This window comes from Rhinatrema bivittatum, chromosome 4 (genome assembly GCF_901001135.1).
Source record: "Rhinatrema bivittatum chromosome 4, aRhiBiv1.1, whole genome shotgun sequence".
Taxonomy (NCBI): Eukaryota; Metazoa; Chordata; class Amphibia; order Gymnophiona; family Rhinatrematidae; genus Rhinatrema; species Rhinatrema bivittatum.
The window spans coordinates 256,152,774-256,176,808 of NC_042618.1; the positions used below are offsets into that span (position 1 = coordinate 256,152,774).

The 24,035-nt window shown below is 47.3% G+C and overlaps 1 long non-coding RNA gene across 1 annotated transcript in view; it reads left to right on the top strand.

Annotated features, from left to right (window-relative positions):
* LOC115089498 overlaps positions 1–24,035 on the top strand; it is a 152,239-nt gene that overhangs the window by 35,543 nt on the left and 92,661 nt on the right. The window contains exon 3 of the long non-coding RNA XR_003856119.1: positions 3,304–3,612. This is a non-coding gene — a long non-coding RNA (uncharacterized LOC115089498). The remainder of the gene's footprint in view (positions 1–3,303; positions 3,613–24,035) is intronic.

Genomic DNA, 24,035 nt, shown 5'->3' on the forward strand with positions numbered 1-24,035 from the left:
ATTTCAGAGCTATTACAACAATCCATTGTACCTGAAGACGGAAGATGGCCAATGTAACCCAGATATAGAAAAAGGGCTCCAGAGGTGATCTGGGAAATATAGACCAGTGAATCTGGCTTCAGCGGTAGAAAAAATCATGGAAACTATTATAAAGAATAAAATCACAGAACATATAGATAGGCATGATTTAATGGGACACAGCCAGCATGGATTTACCCAAGGAAAGTCTTGCCTCACAAATTTGCTATACTTTTTTTTGAAGAGGTTAATAAGCATGTGGATAAAGGTGAATGGATAGATGTGGTATATTTGGATTTTCAGAAGGCATTTGACCAAGTCCCTCACGAGAGACTTCTCAGAAAACTAAAAAGTCATAGGAAAGAACAATGATGGCAAACTTGAGTCCTCGAGTGCCACAAACAGGCACTCCATTGTAAGCAATTCTATATTGTGCATATTCATTCTAAATTTACTGAACATCTGGCCTGTTTGTGGCACTTAAGGACTGAGTTTGCCATCACTGGGATAGGAGGAGATGTCCTTTTGTGGATTGCAAACTGGTTAAAAGAAAGGAAGCAGAGAGTAGAATTAAATGGTCTGTTTTCGCAATGGAAAAAGGTAAACAGTGGAGTGCCTCAGGGATCTGCATTTGGACCAGTGCTAAATGATCTGGAAGGAGGTATGATGAGTGAGGTGATCAAATTTGTAGATGACACAAAATTATTCAAAATAGTTAAGTCACAAGTGGATTGCGATAAATTACAAGAAGACCTTGCAAGACTGGAAGGTTAGGCATCTGTATGGTAGATGAATATAAGCTGGACAAGTGCAAGGTGATGCATATAAGGAAAAATAACCCATGCTATAGCTACACAATATTAGGCTCCATATTAAGAGTTACCAATCAGGAAAAAGATCTGGGCATCATATTTAATATTACATTGAAATCATCGGCTCGGTGTACTGTGGTAGTCAAAAAAGAAAACAGAATGTGAGGAATTATTAGGAAGGAAATGTCAAATAAAACGGAGGATGTCATAATGCCTCTCTATTACTCAATGGTAAGACTATATCTTACATCTGTGTGCATGTTGCAGGCGTGGACCCTTAGGTTCTGGTGAAGTTGGTGCAACCTGCAGAGAGGAGCCCTGCAGGTCCCCACCGTCAGCAGGTGGACCTAGATGAGGCAGAGGCCCAACTGAGCTTCACCTTTAACAGCCCTCATTCCCCTCAGGTTGAGCCTTTGGCTGCCTGGGCTGGCAGGTCTTAGGTGAGGGCCTTTGCTGGAGAGATCCATCATTGAAGCCAGGCTGGGATAGCAGAAGAAGAAGCATATCCAAAGGCAGGATACGGTCAAAAACAGGCAGAAAACAGGAATATCTAGTAGTCAGGCAGTGGTCAATTACCAGGAATCCATCTGAAGGACATGAGAGCCAGATAGGCAGGCAGGAAGGCAAGGAGCAGAATAGGTGGGCAGAGAAGGCGACAAAGATGAACTGAAGACGAGGACCAGGAACTGAAGACGAGGACAGGTACTGCTGAGGTAATTCACACTACAAGGACTGTAGGGAGACCTGTGCTGAGGTGAGTACTGCAGGGAGATAGAGCCTTTTATAGGCCAAGTCTTGTGATGTCATCTGAGGGTGCCACAGGGTTTTTCCCATCGTGGGCCCTTTAAGTAGAGAGACGTGGCACGCGCACATGCCTAAGAAGACACACAGCACTCTGTGCTGGTGGCTTCAGCTGCATGCATCGAGGAGGTTGTGGTGGCCTGGATGGTCAGGCCGGTGGCACTCCACTGTGTTGCATTGGAGGGAAGTTGGGCCCAGACGAGAGGAGAGAGCAGTGGTTTGTAGGGTTAGCCCATGGACCACCAAACACATCAGTGCAATTCTGGTCACTGCATCTCAAAAAAATATATAGTTGCCCTGGAAAATACAGAAAAGGGCAACCAAAATGTTAAAGGGCATGGCTCCCTTATGAGTAAAGGCTAAAGAGGTTAAGGCTGTTCAGCTTGGAGAAGAAATGGCTGGGGGGGGGGGGGGGGAGAGACGGGGAGGATATAATAGAGGTCTACAAAATTATGAAAGGTCTTGAATGGGTAAATGGGAAATGGTTATTTACTCTTTTGGAATAGGACTAGGGGATACTTCATGAAGTTAGCAAGTAGCACATTTAAAACAAATTGGAGAAAATTCTTTTTCACTCCACCACTTTTAAGCCCTGGAAGTCATTGCAGGGGATGTGGTTAAGGCAGTTAATGTAGTTGGGCTTAAAAAAAAGGTTTGTATAGGGAATAGTCACTGCTTGTTGCTGGCATTAATGGATGGGATCTATTTAATGTTTGGGTACTTGCCAGGTGTTGCGTCGGAGGTGGACCCTTAGGCTGAAGTGGGATTGACGCAACCTGTAGGCAAGGACCTATGGGTCCCCACTGTCAGCAGGTGGTGTGGCTGAAGCTAGAGGCCACTGGAGCTTCACCTATACCAACCCTCATTCCCATCAGGTTGAGCCTTTGGGTGCCAGGGCCAGCAGAACTTAGATGGGCCTCGAGGTTAGCTAGAGATGGATGGTGATTCAGCCCAGAGACAGCAGCCAGTAAATGGCATAGTCCTATCCTAGACAGGATTTGGTACTGGAATTCAGGCACCAAAGGAGCAACAAGTAACTGGAGGCGCTCAAGCAAAAGAAGGCCTAAGCCTTGTAAAATTATTAAACATGGAGACCAATAGTTTGTATGTGTGCCCGACTCAGGCCAGAGTTTCGCCCCACATCGGGGCTGCCTCAGGGGCTGTATATGTTGAATTGCAATATTGTAAATACCAATAGTATTCTTAAATGATTGCATAAAATGGTCTAGTGGTCAGACGCTTTAAACGATTATGCCGGTTCCACTCGGTCTCCACTGGAGTGCAGGATGGACTTTACGTTCTGCAGCTCACAGCTGGTTGTGCCCTAAGTACTCATATGCTGATTATCACCCAATTTGCTGATATTTATTCTACCACGCAGCCCTGCCTCCACCTTTGAATAATAATTTTGTGGTTTTTATTCACTGTCTTTCCCAAAAAGCTAGTGGTCATGATTTCTTTCCTGGCCTCAAACTGAACGAATCAACCCCTTCCAGCAGACATACAACTGAAATTTTCTTAATTTAAAACATAATTTTGATATGTAAATAGTTATAAGCTCATGTCAATAGAGGAGACATAATTATTTTTATAAATTGCTATACAATAGCTTTTTATTTGGAAAATGTGATTTTGTTGAATTTAAAGAAGTTTTTGTGAACCCCCCCCCCAGAAAGAAGAATCGAGGAAAGTTAGCTTCAATGATGAAGAAACATCAGATTTGGAACCTTTCATCAACAAAGATGATGGCTTGGATATCACTGGAATTACATTGATTAGTGTAGCTACTGACAATTCCTTGGCTAATTTAACCAGTGAAATTCCTGATACAGAGAATATGTCTGCTGAGATTCCATCAGACTCTAAGGCGCAGCAAAAGTCTTTAGAAAGTTTTTTAGAGCAGCTAGAACATGCCTATGAGAATCTGACATTTGATACTCTAATTGAAGAAGAAAAGATTTCTTCTAGTGATGCTGATAAGGTAAATCTTTAAACTTATTTTTTATATTAGAGGTATAGACAGTTCTATTCTTAAATATTTGACCTAATTGAAAATATGTGTAGAGTTCATTCAAATGAAACAGTAATAGTAAAGATACCTGTTTAATGTGGTGGTCAATGTAATGCTTATATGCACCCAATTCACTAAAGGGTCATTAGCTGAATTTTCAGGTTGCAGCTGAAAATTTTCCTAAATCTAGCAGGACAAAATGTGTCCAGTTATTTGTGCAACCAGAGTTATCTGGCTAAATTTAACACTTTAGCTCTGAAAATATGCACTGACCAGGTAAATCCAAAACCCGCTCCAGGAACACCTCCAGAACCGTCAGTTTTCTGATGGGCTAACTTTGTCTAGTGTCTACCCTTTGAATTTGGGATGAGAAATTTAGCAGGTCAGTAGAGGGGAAATGTTAAAGTCAAAGGTTGAAGTTAGCCAAATAAACTTTTTCTAAAATGACCTATAAGTATTTTTTCCATAGACAAGAATAGGAGGAAAGCCTTAGTAAATCAAGTATGTCATCTTCAGAGATCAACAATTCTATAGAAATATCTATCCCAAACACCTATAGATGAAAATTTATAGATGGCTTTTTAACTCTGGTAATGGGCATCATGTTAGGATACTTTTTAAAACTAGGTATTTATAGCTCAAAATTCCAAAGATGTAGTTGCTTAATATTAGAACCAGGAGCAATAGAAAAAATGTTCCCACTGAATACCTAAATTTAGGTCCCTAAATTTACAAGGTTCCTACATTTAGAGGCCTCAAAAGTAGGCAGGGCCAGGGGAGTGGATAGGTCAGGAGAATGAACTTAGATACTAAGTGCTGATTTCCAGCTCTGCGTTCCTAATTTGGGGGGGGGGGGGTCATTCATCAAATTGCGTTAGGGCCCTATTGCAGGCGTTAGGGCCCTAACACCCACAATAATGCCATAACGCATGTGATAAATAACGCATTGCGAGATGCAGATGAAAATTCTAAAAATTTAGTCAAAAGGGAGGAGTTTTTGAAAATGGGTGTTTAATGTTGCGTGCGATAGCATAATGCACACTCTTGCATGATTTAAAGTCAGAAATAACTACACCAAATCCTGTTTTGGGCGGGGGGGGGAGAGGGGAGAGGAAGAGAGAGCCTCTGGGCAGGCACCTATATTAGTCAACTTTTTATACCACTGTAAGAGGGGCAACTAGTAACTTGGGGTGAGGTTTTGGTGGTGGCCTAGGTTTTGGGGGACAGTTTTACATGCACAGTCAGAGGTACAAACAGCACAGTAGACATCATTGATGTGATTTGGAGTGAAGAAAGTTACAAAAAGATAATATTTGTACAATGTACTCTCGACCTAGATTCATGCATGCTCTACCTAGCTGCTATCAAGCTAGGCCAAGAGTACAATGTTCAAATCTCATCTTCGTGTGCCTGCCATAACTCTAAATCATATCTAATTTTCACTGATAAATACTGTGCTGTTCTTACCTCTGATTGTGCATGTAAAACTGCCCCCCAAAACCTTACCTCGAGTTACTAGTTGTCCCTCTTACTGTGGTATAAATAGTTGACATGTCTCTCTCTCTCTCCCTTTAGAGGTACTATTGTGCTATTCTTGCAAAATGATGAATCTAGACCTTAGAGAGCTAAATTTTAGGCAATCAATGGCAATCCTAAATTTAGGAACTTAGGGGTAGATTTTAAAAATTTGCGCGATCGCATACTTTTGTTCGCGCACCAGGCGAGAACAAAAGTACACTGGATTTTATAAGATACGCGCGTAGCCGCGCGTATCTTATAAAATCCGGGGTTGGCGCGCGCAAGGGGGTGCACATTTGTGCAACCTGCGCGCGCCGAGCCCAGCACGCGCTGCCTGTTCCCTCCGAGGCCGCTCCGATTTCGGAGCAGCCTCGGAGGGAACTTTCCTTCGCCCTCTCCCCACCTTCCCCTCCCTTCCCCTACCTAACCCACCCCCCCAGCCCTATCTAACCCCCCCCTTACCTTTGTTTCATGATTTACGCCTGCTAAAAGCAGACGTAAATCTACGCGCGAGACCTCGACCACACCCCCGGGCCGGCGCCACGCCCCTGGGCCCACCCCCGCAACGCCACATCACACCCCCGCAACGCCACATCATTTTGGACACGCCCCTGACACGCCCCTTTTACAAAGCCCCGGGACTTACGCGCATCCCGGGCCTCTACGCGCGCCGGCGGCCTATGCAAAATAGGCGCGCCGGCGTGCGAGGGCCCTGCGCGCGTAAATCCGGCCGGATTTACGCGCGCAGGGCATTTAAAATCCGCCCCTTAAGTTTTAGAGGCCTTTAATTTTATTTAAGTGCCTGCATTCAGCCTAAGCTTAAGGTGCCTAAAGTCAGCTGAATGTAGGCACCTACATCTTCTGTATATCGGCCTCTTTCTGAAGATATCTGAAAACACTTTACATTTAAAATATATTATTATAAGTTGACAACTGAGATTCTGATTCAAGATAAACTTTTTGGGACATAGAATTTAGAGAAGCATATTGATAAATGTTTAATCAAATTTTGCTGAAATAGTGAAGTAGGTGTGTACAGATTTGACAAAAATATCTGTGCACCAGGCAAGCAGAGCTTTGTAATGCTGTTTCATTAATGTTAATTAAAGAAAAATGCATGTTGCAGTGTCAAAATCAGTCTCTGCTTGATAAAATGTGTTATAAAACTGTCTATTGCAATGTTTTATTGTATATTGCTATGATTTGCCTTAGTAAGAAATAGCTATTCAGTAAGTAATTAAACTAAACTAAACTAAATCTTGAACCCAAAAATGCTGAGGAAAGTTGTGATAGAGATGCAAATAAAATTCTGACAGAATGTAGACAACTTTAGGTAAAAATGTGCCAGCAGTACATAGATATGGAAATGAGGCTAAATAAAAGTGGTTGTGTGAGAGCTAGTTTGCCCACCGTGGATGCAATTATCTGGCTCACCCTGAATTTCTCTGGAGAAAGTTTCCTTTCTTTCCCATGGGAGCAGAAATAGCAACACAGAGTTAAAACGTTTGGCCTCATTTTCTCTAGTGATACAATCTTTTTCTAGTTTAAGACTTGTGAAAAAGTTGCATTTTTCTGAACGTTTACTGAAGTTTGCTGTAGAGAGATTATTTCCAGTTTCTGGAGACTCCAACTGAATTAGAAAGACTTTGTGAGACCGTTAGGACCTAAATACATTCCAGTTTCTATATCACAAGAAATACCTCAATAACTTATAAATTAGTAAGGCATATTTAAATTAAGAATGTGTGACTCAGAAAGAAATGGGTTATCCAAATGAAAACTGGCATTACGGGTTTCAACACTGGATGGTAAAGTACTCAGGAGATAATTTTGTAGTATTCTGCATAAGTTAGTCAACCAAGATGTGTATAAGTTACAACACTTTTCTAAGCAGACTTACATGCATAAGTCTATTTTGAAAAAGATCACACCATACCTACCTGAATAAGTTACACCTGCTAAAACTTATGCTCAAATTTTCCTTGAAAAGTTACACGCTTGCTTTTTAAAAGACAAAAGTATGTGTGTAAATCCAAAACCCTCTCCTGATCTGCCCCCATAAATGTCTCTGCTTAGTTTGGGTAACCTTACGCATGAATATGACATACGTGCATAAGTTTAACCCGCATATTGGAAGGGCAGTTTTGTAAAAGGTCATTTCTACCCATAAAACACTGTTTTACCTGCAGTCATCCCTTTGAAAATTACCCTGTAAAGGTTGTCAGGTTGCCTGAAAGGGACAATTTGCAATAGAGAAAAAGGAGGAAGCAGGAGAGGGGGTGACTCCAAGTTCTGTGAAAAGAAATGCAGATAGGAACGCTGAGTTAGCTAAGATGGAGCAATGGATTTAGTAAATCAGAGTGTTCTCTGCCATTTTGGCACCACTTAGATCTGCTATGAGTTGGCTTCTGACCTCACTTACCCTCGCGATGCTGTTCTAACATCTGGCAGTGAGGGCCTTAGGGGATCTGGTGGTAGGTATTGATTAATGTGCAATATATTACTGCAATGTTATGAAAAATGCAGCAGGTGATCACAATCATAGTCACTATCTCTGAGGAATATTTTAAGTTCCCACCTGAGTGATCCAAATAACTGAAGTGAATTTTTAATTCTCCAAATATTCACTCTTTATGGAGCAAGTGTACACTTGGGGCTGTTGATATTCCTGTCCACCCAAGTCCTTGGGACATATCCTACATAACCTAGGAGGAACCCATGGAAACAGGGAGCTGCAATGAGATTCTCAAGTGTTGATTGTCTTTTCACTTTGGAACAATAATGGCCGCAAAGTGATGGCTAAGTGTGTGTTGTTATGGTCCCGGGCCGTGCCCCGGTCCCTCTACCTACCTCGGGGCCGGCCCGGGCCGCAGGAACTCCTCTTCAGCCATCTAGGCCCAACCTGGCTCCTGCTGCGGCGTTCCCTCCTCGAGGGAGACGCCGTCGATCCTCCGTGGTTGGCCCCGCCCCCTAGACGCGCGCGCACACAGGGGCTCCGGCCTTAAAGGGGCCAGCATGGGAAAACTCAGCACAACCCTATGGATGATGTCAGACGCTGCAGGGTTATTTAAACCCTGCAGCTGGCCCAAACCTTGCCTTGCAACAAGGTTCTCGGCTTAGAGTTGCTGGTTGCTGCTTCGGATTGCTGATCCTGTCTTCGATTCCTGTCTTCTGGTTCCTGACCCTGGCTTCCGTCCTGGACTTCAGACTTCGCTTCCCACCCTCGGCTTTGTCTTCGGCTTCTGACTCCTGGCTTCCGACCTTGGATCATCCACTGACTTCTGGCTTCTCGTAATCCACAGGTATCCGGCTCCTCGCCCTCCAGGGGATTTTGCCTAAGTCCCAGCGGCTTGGGTCCTCACGGGCTCCTCCTGGGGGGACCGTGGGCTTCCAAGGGTGAAGTCTTCATCAACCCCCAGGTGCCGGCCACTTTCCTCGGGTCCTCGGTCGCAGAGGATCTTGCCTAAGTCCCAGCGACTCGGGTCCTCACGAGCTCCTCCTGGGGGGATCGCAGGCTTCCAAGGGTGAAGCCTTGTGGGTTCTCTCTTCAGCACCGCCTCCTGGCTGCGATGTCCACTGTGGGCCCCCACAGTGCAACACCATCCATCCCAGCCAACCCAAGGGTCCACTTTACTAACAGTGTTTGTTTAATTTTCAGCATGAAAGGTTTCTTTTACTGGCCTGTTAGGTTTGCATGGCTATTAAGTGTCTGGATATTTGGTCCTAAAGTATGAAACAGATGGAGTGTGTGGCCTAAGGGTAGATAAAATGAATGAGTACTTATTTAGCAACCAGCTTCTTCTGTAGCAGTCCTCCTCACATTGGTGAAGAAGGCTGAGTGCTGCAAAATAAAGGAGTCATAGCAGGACTTGGGATATCTGGTCACTACATTCAGAATTAACATGTGTGCATCACTTACCACTTGCACATTCAGGGAATGAAAAGATGTCCTGTTTCAAAGGACACATTCCCTTTTACAAAGCATGCATAAGTGCTGCATGCATGAAATTCATTACTCCATTCACATTAGTTAGATTGGTGATACAGCAAAACCCCTTTTTAGCTTCTGCCATTGTTGTCTTTAATTGGGATATTGAATGTAATTCCCCACTCAGGGTACATAAAATAAAAGTGTCTGATGTTGGGTTTTTATGACAATGGCACCATCCTCACAAATTTGGTCAGGTAGATGGTCAGCTGGACTTGGCCGAAAGGCAAGGGCTATATTTTTTCACCCCAAATCGCATTTTTCCTCTGTGTGACCATCTTACTATACCCTATAGTCAAATCTTCAATTTTAGATTCCTTTAAGTGGCAGATTCACTGATTTTGAATTTACAGCCCTCTATTTAAGTAGTAATCAGTCTCACTCATTGGATTATACTGAAAATATATAACATTTATTCAGCAGTCAATTTATCAGCAGTCAATGTACAATAATAAGTTCACCAAAAATGATGAATCACAAGATTCATAGCAGTGATAAACAGCAGAACAAAATGAATACACTTTAAACTTCCTATTCCTTTAGTACAGCATGTAAATCTCAGTCTGGTTCTCAAACATCTCAATTGACTTAGGCATTATTAATACAAAATCTTATTAATATTCACTTCACAGAATTCTTCTCAGCAGTTTCTACAAAATTCTACCTAGGAGCCCAACAATGGTACTCTTGCTTCCATAGTGGTATGGCCTTTCTGATTCTGGGTGAATCAGTAGATTCACTAGGAATCATTGCTGATGGCAAGAAAAGACCATAAAAGACCCTCCCATGCCCACTCTGAGCACAAGCTTATATTGAACCAGAGAACACTCTACCTTGGCCAATAGACATCATACTTGCCCAATAGACAATTCTCTGTCAAAATAGGCACCTCAGAATCCTCTCGTTACCGCCTCACCCAAGGAGTTCCCCAAGGCTCATCCCTCTCTTCCACCCTATTTAATATATACCTCTTGCCCCTCTGCCACCTCCTATCTGACCTTGTCCTCAAAATTTACATTTATGCTGATGATGTCCAAATCATCATACCTATACAAAACTCTATCTCCGAATCACTAAAATTATGGGAGAAATGTCTCACTTCCATAAATTCCCTACTCACAAATCTTCACCTTGCCCTCAACTCCTCCAAGACTGAACTGCTTCTCATATCCAACCTTCAAAGCCCCAAGCCCTCCCTCTCAAGCGACCCAGCTTTCAACTCTATTGCCTCTCAGCCCTGTGTACGAGACCTTGGTGTTCTGATTGACCAGCATCTAAACATGAAAAAACACATCAACAATGTCCTTAAGGAAGGCTTCTATAAGCTCAATGTTATGAAAAAACTCAAACCCCTTCTCCATGCCCACGACCTCCGCACCTTTATTTATGCGACCCTCTCATCTAAACTTGACTACTGCAATTCCCTTTATCTTGGCCTCCCCTATTCCACCATAAAACTGCTCCAAATGCTGCAGAATGCTGTTGCTAGAACCATCACAAATGCCCATAAATCTGACCATATCACCCCCATACTCAAAGACCTCCATTGGCTCCCCATCCCCTCATGCATCCTCTACAAAACCCTTACCATTATTCATAAATCCATCTACCTACACAACTCCAGCTGGTTTGACGAGCCATTCTATTTCATCCAATCCAGCCACCCCACAAGAACAACCCATAATGGCACGCTCCATATCCCTTCCCTCAAGAAGGCACACCTCTCCTCCACAAGGGATCGTGCCCTGTCCATTGCAGGCCCCACCCGTTGGAACACATTACCTATGAACCTCCGCCTTGAGCCTTGCAACATCAAATTCAAGAAAAAGTTAAGACCTGGCTCTTCAAACAGGCATACCCAGATTAGGACCATAAACCCATTGCCACAGATGTTTGTTTCTAAACTTCTAATATTCATGTTATTATGTTATCATATTAAACCTCAGCAGTTTCTTTTTCTCACTTTTCTTTCATTATTTCTCTAGTTTTATTCTCTGCATTCCTTCCCCCTCCCTATTTTAATGTAATTTCTATCTTCAATTTGATGTAAAATGAAATGATGTACCCACTAATATCGGTATAAAAAAAGCTTCTAAATAAATAAAATAAATAAATACCTACAGGTCCTCTCCAACACACTTAATGAGACAGCTAAGAATAAGATCATACTCTTCTGTCATAGGAAAAATAGCAACATAAACACAAGCAGAGATTAAGAGACAACATTTTGTTTAGGTGAAACGACACAAAATTAGTGGCATAGGACCCCAGTTTAAGACTTGTACCACATGAATATACACCCTAAATTGTCTGTGCATAGCTAGCAGTGCCTAGTAGATACATCTGTTCCATTCCTCTAACTACAGCCATTGTGGTTTGAATAGATCCAGGTCCAGGTATAGTATGAGCCTGGCTGTCTAAGGATTCATGTCAGATTTTAGTTGCTCATGAGGAGCCCTAATGGCCTCTGAGTTCAAGCATTGCATGCAGATTGCCTTTTCCTCTGGCAGGTCCAGTTGAACATAAGGATATCAGAAGTGCCATAACTAGGTCAGACCAAGTTCCATCGTGCCCAGCATCCTGTCTTCCAACAGTGGTCAGTCTAGGTCACAAGTTTCTGGCAGATCCCCAATAGCTGATCTATTTCTTGTATCTCCCAGGCATAAGCACTGGCTTTCCCAAGTCTACCTGGCTAATAACTGTGTGGACATGTCCAATCCTTATTTGAACCCTATTATGTTGGTTGCCTTGACTACATATATGTGTTATATATGTAGTCATATGTGTTATATATGTATATGTGTAGTCATATATGTGTTATATATGTATATGTGTAGTCATATATGTGTTATATATGTAGATTGAACACATATATATGGATATATATATGTGTTCAATCCCACTCTGTTGTGTAGGCGGCCTCAAAAGGCCTTGCATTCTGTTGTGTAAGCGGCCTCGAAAGGCCTTGCATTCTGTTATGTGACACGGTTATTTTAGTGTGCCCTTGGGCCTCAGCCCGACCCCAGACGAATCCAGGACCGAACCGAGGGTTGGCGACGTGTCCCAGCATGGCAGAGACACGGTCTTACCCTCTGATGGGCCTGCAAGCTCCCAGCACCAACAATATAATGATGTTGGTAGGAGAATGGTCCTCAGAACGTTCCGAGCCCTTTCGGACCTTCCGCTTGGATCGGCATGGAGCAGCAGGCCAGCCTGAGGATGAGGGCAGATGGAGGCCTTGGCACGAAGACATGACACCAAGGCTGTTGAAGACATGACACCAAGGCTGTTGAAGACATGACACCAGGGCTGTTGAAGACATTACACCAAGGCTGATGCAATGGCATCAGAGATGAGACAATGAACTTGACGAAGTCCAGATGAGATGAGAAGCTGGGCAGGTAGACATTGGCACTGTCTCTCAGGGCGCCCTACTCAGCCCACCTTCACGAGCGGACCCAGTGGGCTGGTCGCGGACCACCCTGTCCCACTGCGCGCCCTACACAGCCCGAGGAGGCTGGTCACGGACCACGCGGAGAGCGGGACAAGCGCAGGAGAGGATCCAGTCGAGGTGGGACTCCGACAATGAAGCCGATGTCATCTGAAGCACCACAAAGGCTGGCAGGACAAGACGGCTCAGAAGCACAGGACACCAGTCCACTGCCGGCATCTCCCATGACAGCAACCCGTCACCCAGAGATCCACGGCCGGCAGAACAGAAGGCTCTGAAGCAAGAACGAACACCAAGGAGGGCTAGAACACCAGGAAGCGAGACATCAGAAGATGAGACACCAGGACACCTGGACGGGGACCTCAGGCAATGAAGACATGGCATGACGAGATGACAAGATGAGACGAGGAGTTCCACGAAGAAGACAGAAGACCTGATGGAGCTCTGGCAGGCAGGAGCCTCCAGGACTGAAGTCACTCTGATGCAAGGCAAAGAGCAATTGCAGGACCAGCCCTTTTATAGGGCTGCAACAGGAAAAGTCACTAGGTGGGGCCCAGGGCATATCCGGCCATGGGCCCTTTAAATGTAGAAGAGAGGCAGGGCCACGCGCCCAGGAGCAGGAAATTGGAACTGTTCAGGACCGTGGACAGCGGTCCTGCACCGACGTCTGCGCATAGAAGCAGGACTGGGCCAGGAGGCAGGCCCCGATGACGGCAGCGGCTACAGCTGCTCCAGGAGGCCCCGGGGGCGGCTCCAGCCACCAATCCAGGCTGGGGCTTGCGGCCTCCAGCCCCCGGGAAGACAGGACGTTGTGGGCGGCTCCATGCTGCATTGATAGCAGGCAAAAGTCCGCGGCTCCGGCCGCGGTGAAGATCAAGGCAGGATGGGCGGCCTCCAGGCGGCGTGAGTTAAGTGAGACCATGGCTCCGGCTGCGCAAGAAGGCCCGACTCCAGCGGCAACCAGCCGCATCGGGCAGCAGAAGGTAAGAGGAGCCTGCTCACGGGGAGACCCACGGGCAGCGTTCATAACACACTCGTGATTTTATAAATCTCAGTCATAACGCCTCTCAGTTGTCTGTTTTCCAAGCTCAAAAGCCTTAATCTGTTTAATCTTAATCAATAAAGAAGCTTTTCCATCCCCTTTATTATTTGTGTCGCCCTTCTCTGTACCTTTTCTGTGTCCACTATGTCTTTTTTGAGGTGGGTCGACCAGAACTGCAGACAATGCTCAAGATCCTGTTGCACCATGGATCTATATAAAGGCATTATAATATTCTCACTTTTGTTCTCGTTTCCTTTCCAAATAATTCCTAACATTCTATTAGCCTTTTTAACTGCCACTGCACATTATTACTTACTTCTACTACTTAACATTTCTATATGTATGCAGTGCTGTACAAACAACAACACACAAGAGACGTTCCCTGCTCAATAGACTTTACAGTCTAATCAAGACAAACATAGAGGTCAATAGACAATTGTTAAAATTAGTAATAGAAATGAAATGAAATGAAACATAGAAATGACGGCAGAAGAAGACCAAACGGCCCATCCAGTCTGCCTAGCAAGTTTTACACTTTATTTATTTATTTATTTATTTATTTATTTATTTATTTATAACTTTTATATACCGACATTCAATTGAATATCACATCGGTTCACATACAACTGGGGAGCAAAAAAACTAGAAGGGTGAAAGGAAGGATAAAGTTACAATTAACAGAGAATCGTAAGGAACGGGGTGAGAATGAGGAACGGTCGAAGAGTCCAAGTGAGCGTAATAGCAAGGAAGGAGACAGCAAAATTAAACAACTTTGTTGAGATAGCAACTATATAACATATTATATTTACATAACTGTATGACAGTCAATAAGCACTAGTTAATGCAGCAAATTGTAGTTACAATGTATAATAGTTGAGGTTTACCGGAATTGGCTATAGGAAAGTTAGGTAGCAATAGGGGTTACATTGTTAGAGTTATGAAACCGGGGGTGAGGACAGAGACGAGGATGGGATTCAGTGAATACTTGTTTGAACAACCAGGTTTTTAACTTTTTCTTAAAAGTGTTTGTACAGTGCTCCAAGCGTAGGTCTGGAGGCATCGAGTTCCATAACGTAGGACCTGCGATGGAGAGAGCACGTTCTCGGGTGGAAGTGAGCTGGGTGGATTTGTATGAGGGGGTAGTTAGAGTCCCCAGGTAGGCGGATCTAGTAGGTCTGTTGGGGATATGAAACTGGAGAGAGTCATTAAGCCAGTGAATCTCATTATTGTGTAGGGTTTTGTGGATAATAGTTAGGCTTTTATGAAGGATTCTAGCTGGGATAGGAAGCCAGTGGAGGTCTCTGAGGATTGGAGTGATGTGGTCTGATCTGCGGGAGTTGGTAAGAATTCTAGCGGCTGCATTTTGCAGCATTTGCAGTGGTTTGGTGGTGGACGCAGGCAATCCTAGAAGTAGGGTATTGCATTAGTCGATTTTTGAAAATAGTGTAGATTGGAGGACAGTTCGGAAATTGTTATGGTGTAAAAGGGGTCTTTATTTCTTCAGTATGTGTAATTTATAAAAGCAGTCCTTTGTAACGTTGGTTATGTGTTTTTGGAGATTGAGGTGGTCATCCAGGGTGACCCCTAGGTCTCTAACATGTTGTGAGAAAGGGTGAAGAGGAAGAGGAGAAGTGGGAGGGTGGCGGGCAGGAAAGATGTAGAGTAATTCAGTTTTCGAGGAATTTACGGCGAGGTTAAGGTTGGTGAGGAGGCTATTGATTGAGGAGAGGCATTTATCCCAAACTTTAAGGGCATTTGTTACAGAATCAGTGACTAATACTTATCTGTTACTCTTAGCTCTTAGTAACCTTTTGGTTCTATTTCCCTTCCACCCCCACCATTAATGTAGAGAGCAGTTGTTATGCTCAGGCTTGTGAACCCTTGGGCCGACGGGAGGATGGTATACCTTGGAGGAAGATCAGTAGGTTCTCCCGTCGGGTGGCGAGGCAGGAACAGAAGATGTGACCAGCTGACCCTCAGCACTGTAGAAAGGCACAACTGTGAAGGCAGGCGAAGAGTTGTGACGTCAAGAAACGGAGGTGTGTCTTCGCCACTGGAAGTCTGCAGTCCCCCTAGGAGGAGCCTGTAGGGACCCGGACCGCTGGGACTTAGGTGGACCTTTGAGAGTTCAAGGAACAGACGTACGGTGCAAGGGCTGACTGGAGCTTCACCCCTGGAAGCCCGCGGTCCCCCCAGAGGAGCCCATAGGGACCCGGGCCGCTGGGACTTAGGTGGGCCCTTGGAGACGATGGTCAGGGAGAAGTCCAAGATCAAGTGCCAGAGAGTTGCCGCTTACCAGTCCGAGGTCACACGCCAAGGGATCACCACTTGCCAGTCCGAAGTCACACACCAGAGAATCACCGCTTGCCAGTCCGAGGTCAATACCAGGAATCACCGCTAGCCGATCCAAAATCAATACCAGGAATCACCGCTAGCCGATCCGAAGTCAGGAACCAGGAATACCAAGACGAACCAGGAACAAGGAATCAAGACACTGGAACTCACCGAAGCAAGCAGACCTGACGAACAATGAAGTTGCCAAGTCAAGGAATGGTCAGAGGAAGTCTCCTTTTATACTTCCTCTGGCCCTGTGGATAGGAATCAGCTGTGAGCGATTAAAGGGACGAGGTCCCTTTAAATCTGGTGAGGAGGTGCGTCCCGGACCGCGGAGGAAAGCAGCAGCTGCCGCGAGGGAAGAGCAGGGACGGCTCCAGACCCGGCGGCTAGCCCGGAAGCCTGCGCCGACGCGTGGGGGCACTGGGCCCGAACGCAGGGCAGTTTTCCCCAACGCTGCCGCCGGCGGTCTGGTCAAGCAGACAAGGTAGGGGGCCGTGCCCACGGATGGCCGCGGGCGCGGAACACAACAGCAGTGTTGGAACTGCATCTAAGTGAAATATCTAGCTTAATTAGTTAGGGGTACTAGTAACCGTCGCAATAAGCAAGCTACACCCATGCTTATTTGTTTACCCAGACTATGTAATTCAGTCCTTGTTGGTTGTTGTCTGTATTTAGATCTACTTTTCTTCATTCCCCCTGCCGTTGAAGCAGAGAGCTATGCTGGATATGCATTGAAAGTGAAGTATCAGTCTTTCTCCCCTGCCATTGAAGCAGAGAGCTATGCTGGATATGCATGAAGTATCAGTCTTTCTCCCCTGCCGTTGAAGCAGAGAGCCTTGCTGGATATGCATGAAGTATCAGTTTTTCTCCCCTGCCATTGAAGCAGAGAGCTATGCTGGATATGCATTGAAAGTGAAGTATCAGGCTTATTTGGTTTGGGGTAGTAACCGCCGTAACAAGCAAGCTACTCCCTGCTTTTTTTGTTATCTGAAAAGAAAGAAGAAACCCAATGCATACAGAAATTCCATAATACGATCAGTAACCAAAGGAAAAAGCTCATTGTGCTGGGTGACTCTGTCTTCAGAGGCACTAATCTGGGAATTCTCAGCAAGGGAAACACTACAGTTAAAAGCTTCCCAGGATCATCAGCCAGCAGAAATGCTATTCAAATAGTCAATGTGATCAAAGAAGAAAGCAAAGACTTTAAAGTTGATTTAATCACCCATCTGGGAACCAATGATCTTGCTAGAAATAGCATCCAAGTGGTACAGAGAGATTTCCAGTCTCTAGCGAAGCAGATTAGTCACATGGCGACAACCATTGCCTTTTCAGAAGTGTTACTGGTTCATGGAAAGGGGAAGGAGAGGCTAAGCTATATTAATAACTTTAATGTATGAATCAAATCCTGGTGTAAGGAACAAAGTTTTAGATTTATTGGGGGCTGTGGCCGTGTATGGAACAGTAAAAAGCTCTTTGTCAAAGATGGCTTATATCTGTCTGTGGCAGGAAAGAGGATCCTAAGAGAAAAATTCAAATCTTATGTAATAAGGCATTTAAACGAGATGCTGGGGGTGGCAATAAGAAATTAGAATGTCACCCCCCAAATACAAATGCAAAGGAAAAGGGTGAAGTGGATAACAAATCTCAACTAAATAAGTCACAAAAGGAGTCCAGAAAAAGCAGTAACCTGAACGAGAAAAGCTAGAAAGCTAGGAGCACAAATGCTCATAGGTTAGGCAATAAAATCCCAGATCTTCAAGCCCTAATGGTGGAGGCGGACTTGGACATTGTTGCTGTTACGGAGACGTGGTTCACGGAATCTCATGACTGGTCTTATGCTCAGGCTTGTGAACCCTTGGGCTGACGGGAGGATGGTATACCTAAGGAGGAAGATCCGTAGGTTCTCCCATCGGGTGGCGAGGCAGAACAGAAGATGCGACCAGCTGACCCTCGGCACTGGAGGCTGAGGCGACTGTGGAAGCAGACGAAGGGTCGTGACGTCAAGGAGAAGAACGGAGTCTTCACCACTGGAAGTCCGCGGTCCCCCCAGGAGGAGCCCGTAGGGACCTGGACCACTGGGACTTAGGTAGACCTTTGAGAGGTCAAGGAGTCGAGAGTTCGGTGCAAGGGCTAACTGGAGCTTTACCCCTGGAAGCCCACAGTCCCCCTGGGAGGAGCCTGTAGGGACCTGGGCCGCTGGGACTTAGGTGGGCCCTTGGAGACGATGGTCCAGAAGAAGTCCGAGGTCAAGTGCCAGGGGGTCGTCGCTTACCAGTCCGAGGTCTTATACCAAGGGATCGCCACTTGCCAGTCCAAAGTCACACACCAGGAATCACTGCTAGCCAATCCAAAGTCAGGAACAAGGAACACCAAGACGAGACAGGAACAAGGATCCAAAGTACAAGAACACACCGAAGCAAGCAGACCTGACTATGAGGGACGTTGCCAAGTCAAGGAATGAGCAGAGGAAGCCTCCTTTTATACTTCCTCTGCTCTGGCTCATAGGGAACAGCTGTGGGTAGTTTAAAGGGATCAAGTCCCTTTAAATCTAATGAGGAGGTGCGGCCTCATGCCTAAAGATGGCGGCGGCCATCTTGGATTTCCTCCGCGGAGGAAACGCTGCTGGACGCCACGAGGGAGAAGCAGGGACGGCTTCCCCACCCGGCGACCATCACTGGGGCCCATGCCGGAGCGACGGGCACTGGATTAGGGACTTCCCCCGGAGCTCCCGTGGCGTGTCGCCATCGCAGGCAAGGTAGGGGCCATGGTCGTGGCCTTCCATGGCCGTGGAACACAACAGTACCCCCCTCTTTAGGGCGCCTCCCCGGAGACCTGGGCTTAGGCGGATGGTCTCTGTGGAATTGCTCAAGCAAGCCCCAGTCTAAGATGTTGGCCAACGGCTCCCAGGTGTTTTCTTCTGGGCCGAACCCCTCCCACACTAACAGGTATTCCCATTTCTTCCTATGCTTTCTCACATCCAAGATCTCTCGGACTTGATAGGTGAGGTCATCTTCGGAGGCAACAGGTTGGGGAGTCGGAGGCATGCTGGAAGGCCATGATAATACCAGAGGCTTCAAGAGGGAAACATGGAACATGTTGTGTATCTTGAGGGAAGGCGTAAAATGAAGCTGATACGAAACTGCACCAACCTGTCGAATGATGGGAAACGGCCCAATAAATTGTGGGGCCAGTCGCGCTGATGGCAGCTTCAGGCAGATGAACTGTGTGCTCAGCCATACCTTTTGGCCCGGCCTGAGAGGTGGGTATGGTCTTCTTCGCTGATCAGCATACCTTTTTGCCACCTGACTGGCTTTGATCAGCGCGCGCTGTATGGAGATCCACAGGCGGTGTAACTCGTCTGCAGTGAGTTGGGCTACCGGGGACGTAACTGAAATGGGAACTGGCAGCGGCGGGCGTTGCTGCTTCCCATACACTATCTGAAATGGCGAGGATCCGGTAGCCGTGGAGAGATGAGAATTGAGTGCAAATTCTGCCCAGGGTAGCAGGCTAGCCCAGTCGTCCTGTTTCTCATTGACGTAAATACGGAGGAACTGCTTTAAGGTTTGGTTCATTCTCTCCGCAAGACCATTGGTCTGTGGGTGGTAAGCAGACGTATAGTCTAAGGTAACGTCGAACTTCTGGCAGAGGGCCCTCCAAAACCTGCCAGTAAATTGAGGCCCTCGATCTGAAAGGATACTTCTGGGTAGGCCATGTAGTCTGAAGATGTGCTGGACGAACAGCTGGGCCAGCTGTGGTGAGGACGGCAATCCTGGGAGTGGCACAAAGTGTGCCATTTTACTAAACCGTTCGACGACCACCCATATGGCCGTGTTGCCACTGGATAATGGCAGATCAACCACGAAGTCGGTCGCCAAATGGGTCCATGGTTCCGAGGGCACTGGTAAAGGCTGAAGCAAGCCTGGGGTCGAACTGGGGATCCTCTTGTGGCGAGCACATGACTGGCAGGACTCTACGTAAGCCTGGACATCTTTGTTGACCTTCGGCCACCAGTAGTATCGGCGCAGGGTCTGTAAGGTCCGGGATTGTCCTGGATGACCAGAGCAGCGGGAATCATGAGCCCATGCCAGGACTTGTTTCCGCAGATCCGGCAGAACCAGTTTTCCCGGGAGGGATGGTCGTGGTGGCAGACAATAGATGCGTGACAGCTCGATGATGAACTGAGGTTCATCAGAATTCTCCGTAGACTCAAATACACGTGATAGGGCGTCGGCCTTGATATTCTTCCCAGCAGGTCTGTAACGGAGAATAAAATTGAATCTGGTGAAGAATAGGGCCCAACGTGCCTGTCGCGTTGTGCTCAATGCAGGTACTCTAGGTTTTTATGGTGTGTGCAGATTGTAAATTGGTGTTGTGCCCCCTCTAGCCAAGGGCACCACTCTTCTAAGACTGCCTTTATAGCTAAGAGCTCCTTGTCGCCTATGGCGTAGTTCCGCTTTGCCGGAGAGAACTGGCGGGAGAGAAAGGCACACGGGCGTAACTTATGACTTTCGGAAGTCTGGCTCAGAACGGCCCCCATGCCTTCTGAGGGCGCATCTACTTCAATGACAAACGGCCGCTGCGGATCCAGATGCCGAAGGCACGGTTGTTGCAGGAACGCCTCCTTGAGGCGATGAAAGGCGGCCTCCTCTCCCGGAGGCCAATTCTTGGGGTCCGTGCCTTTCCGGGTCAGGGCTGTCATCGGGGCAACGATGGACGTATAATGCGGTATGAATGATTGGTAATAATTGGCGAAACCCAAGAACCGTTGGAGTGCCTTTAGTCCAGACAGCTGCGGCCATTCCCGAATGGCTTTCAGCTTCTGGGGGTCCATACGGAATCCCTCACTGGAGATGATGTACCCCAGGAAGGGAAGGGACTCCTGCTCAAAAAGACACTTTTCAAGTTTCGCATACAGTCTGTGTTCTCGGAAGCGTTGCAACACTTGAACGATGTGCTGACGGTGGGCGATCAAAGAGTCAGAAAATATCAAAATGTCATCCAGGTACATGACTATGCACTGGTACAAGAGATCGTGAAGTATCTCGTTCATGGTGTTCTGGAAAACCGCTGGAGCATTACAGAGCCCGAACGGCATCACTAAATACTCATAGTGGCCGTCTCGGGTGTTGAAGGCCGTCTTCCATTCATCACCCTCCTTGATGCAGATCAGGTTGTAGGCCCCTCAGAGATCCAACTTGGAAAATATCCTCGCACCTTGCAGCCGATCGAAGAGCTCGGAGATGAGAGGCAAGGGGTAACGGTCCTTGACCGTTTTAGCATTCAGGCCCAGTTAGTCAATGCAAGGGTGAAGGCTTCCGTCCTTCTTTCCAACGAAGAAGAACCCAGCTCCTGCTGGGGATGTTGACTTCCGAATGAAGCCCCTCTCCAGGTTCTCTTTGATGTACTCCGTCATGGCCTGCGTCTCTGCAGGTGAGAGGGCATAGGTGCGCCCCCGAGGAGGCTCAGTGCCAGGAAGGGGGTTGATGGCACAATCGAACGATCAATGAGGTGGAAGTATCTCGGCCTTTTCCTTTGAGAAAACATCCGCGTATGAGGCATAGGAGGCCGGCAGGACCTGAAGACTGTTGGAGGCAGTGGAACAGGAAACTGGAGTCACTGGAGGCAATTGCCGTGGCAATTCGGCCTCCAGCGAGATAGCTGCAAGATCTTCCAGTTGAACTGAGGAGCATGCTCCTGAAGCCAGGGAAGGCCCAGGACAACCAGATGTATGGAATACTCCAAAACATAGAATGGCATCTGCTCCCGATGAAGGATTCCAACCCTCAACAGGACGAGAACCGTGGTGTGTGTCACATGTTCCAGAAGAGGTTTACCTTGGATCGAGGAGATGACCAAGGGAGCTGGAAGACGAACTTGCGGGATCTTTAAGTGTTCCACCAGGCTCTTCATAATAAAATTGCCGCCAGCACCGGAGTCCACCAGGGCTAACGTGTGGAACTCACCGTTAACGCCACTGGTAGCGTTAGTGGAGGTACAGGAAAAGTACGGCCCAGGAAGAGACCTCCTTTAGGTCCTAGGCCCGGGAGTCCCAGCCGCGTCAGGCATGCAGCTATTTGATGGCCCGCTGCGCCGCAGTAAAAACAAAGTCCTTCCTTAATTCACCGCCGGCGCTCTTGTGGAGAAACTCTCCCACAGCCCAACTCTGTGGGCTCCTCGAAGGGTTCTTGATGCGCCCTTGGGAAGAGGCGAGGGCCTTCTCTCTGCCTTTACTTCCGGAAGGCGAAACCTCATGCGACAATCCACTTGATTGGCCAAATCTATCATGCCATTGAGACCGTCCAGGAGTTCCTTCACTGCTAATTCATTCTGCAGACGTGGGGCTAGCCCCTCCAAGAAGATCCCATGGAGGCATCCTCTCTCCACTTTAGCTCTGCGGCCAGGGTACGGAACTCTATAGCATATTTGGCCACTGTCCGAGTACCCTGTCACAACCGAGTAGTTCTGAGACAGCAGTAGGTTCATGGATAGGCTCATCAAAAATCTGTCGGAAAGCGGACAGAAACTGATTCAAGTTTTCAAACACTGGGTCTCTTCTCTCCCATAGGTGAGAGGCCCAGATCAAAGGCTTCCCGTCGAGCAGGGACATAATGTAACTGGTATTGACCAAGTCGCTAGGAAATTGAGCGGGCAGCAAGGAAAAACGTACCTGGCACTGGCTGAGGAATCCCCGACACAACTTCGTGTCTCCGGCGTATCAAGAGGGCGCCGGGAGTTGCATGGGAATTACTTGCCCAAGATTGCCCACGGTGGCCTGCACAAGATCCTGGCGAGTAGAGCGGCCCCCTGAGCTACAGGCGGGGATGTCAGAGTGGGGTTCATGGGCCCTAGCGCTCCAATGTGTTGGTTCAGACCCTCCACTGCAGAGACAAGGACATCCAGACGCTGGGCCATTCCCGGAATGGCCTGGTGGGCGGATGCCTCCGCCGGGTCCATGGACTTGGCAATCTGTTATGCTCAGGCTTGTGAACCCTTGGGCTGACAGGAGGATGGTATACCTAAGGAGGAAGATCCGTAAGTTCTCCCGTCAGGTAGCGAGGCAGAACAGAAGATGTGACCAGCTGACCCTCGGCACTGGAGACTGAGGCGACTGTGGAAGCAGACGAAGAGTCGTGACATCAAGGAGAAGAATGGAGTCTTCGCCATTGGAAATCCGTGGTCTCCCCAGGAGGAGCCCGTAGGGACCCGGACCGCTGGGACTTAGGTGGACCTTTGAGAGGTCAAGGAGTCGAGAGTTTGGTGAAAGGGCTAACTGGAGCTTCACCCCTGGACGCCTACAGTCCCCCCAGGAGGAGCCCGTAGGGACCCAAGCCGCTGGGACTTAGGTGGGCCCTTGGAGACGATGGTCCAGAAGAATTCCGAGGTGAAGTGCCAGAGGGTCGCCGCTTGCCAGTCCGAAGTCACACACCAGGAATCACCGCTAGCCAATCCGAAGTCAGGAACCAGGAACACCAAGACAAGACAGGAACAAGGATCCGAAGTACAAGAACTCACCGAAGCAAGCAGACCTGACTATGAGAGACGTTGCCAAGTCAAGGAATGAGCAGAGGAAGCCTCCTTTTATACTTCCTCTGCTCTGGCTCATAGGGAACAGCTGTGGGTAGTTTAAAGGGATCAGGTCCCTTTAAATCTGATGAGGAGGCTAGGCCTTGTGCCTAAAGATGGCAGCGGCCATCTTGGATTTCCTCCACGGAGGAAACACTGCTGGATGCCGCGAAGGAGGAGCAGGGACGGCTCCCCCACCCGGCGACCATCACTGGGGCCCATGCCGGAGCGACGGGCACTGGATTAGGGACTTCCCCTGGAGCTCCCGCAGTGGGTCACCGTCGCGGGCAAGGTAGGGGCCGCGGTCGTGACTTTCTACAGCCGCGGAACACAACAATTGGGATACGGCAATTCTGGGCTATAACTTGTTAAGGAAGGACAGAGAGGATAGGAAAGGGGGAGGAGTGGCTCTTTAGTCAGAAACAATATCCAAGCATCTGAGCTGCAAGGAAGATGGGGCAAAGAAGAAGCACTATGGGCCGTCCTAAAAAAAG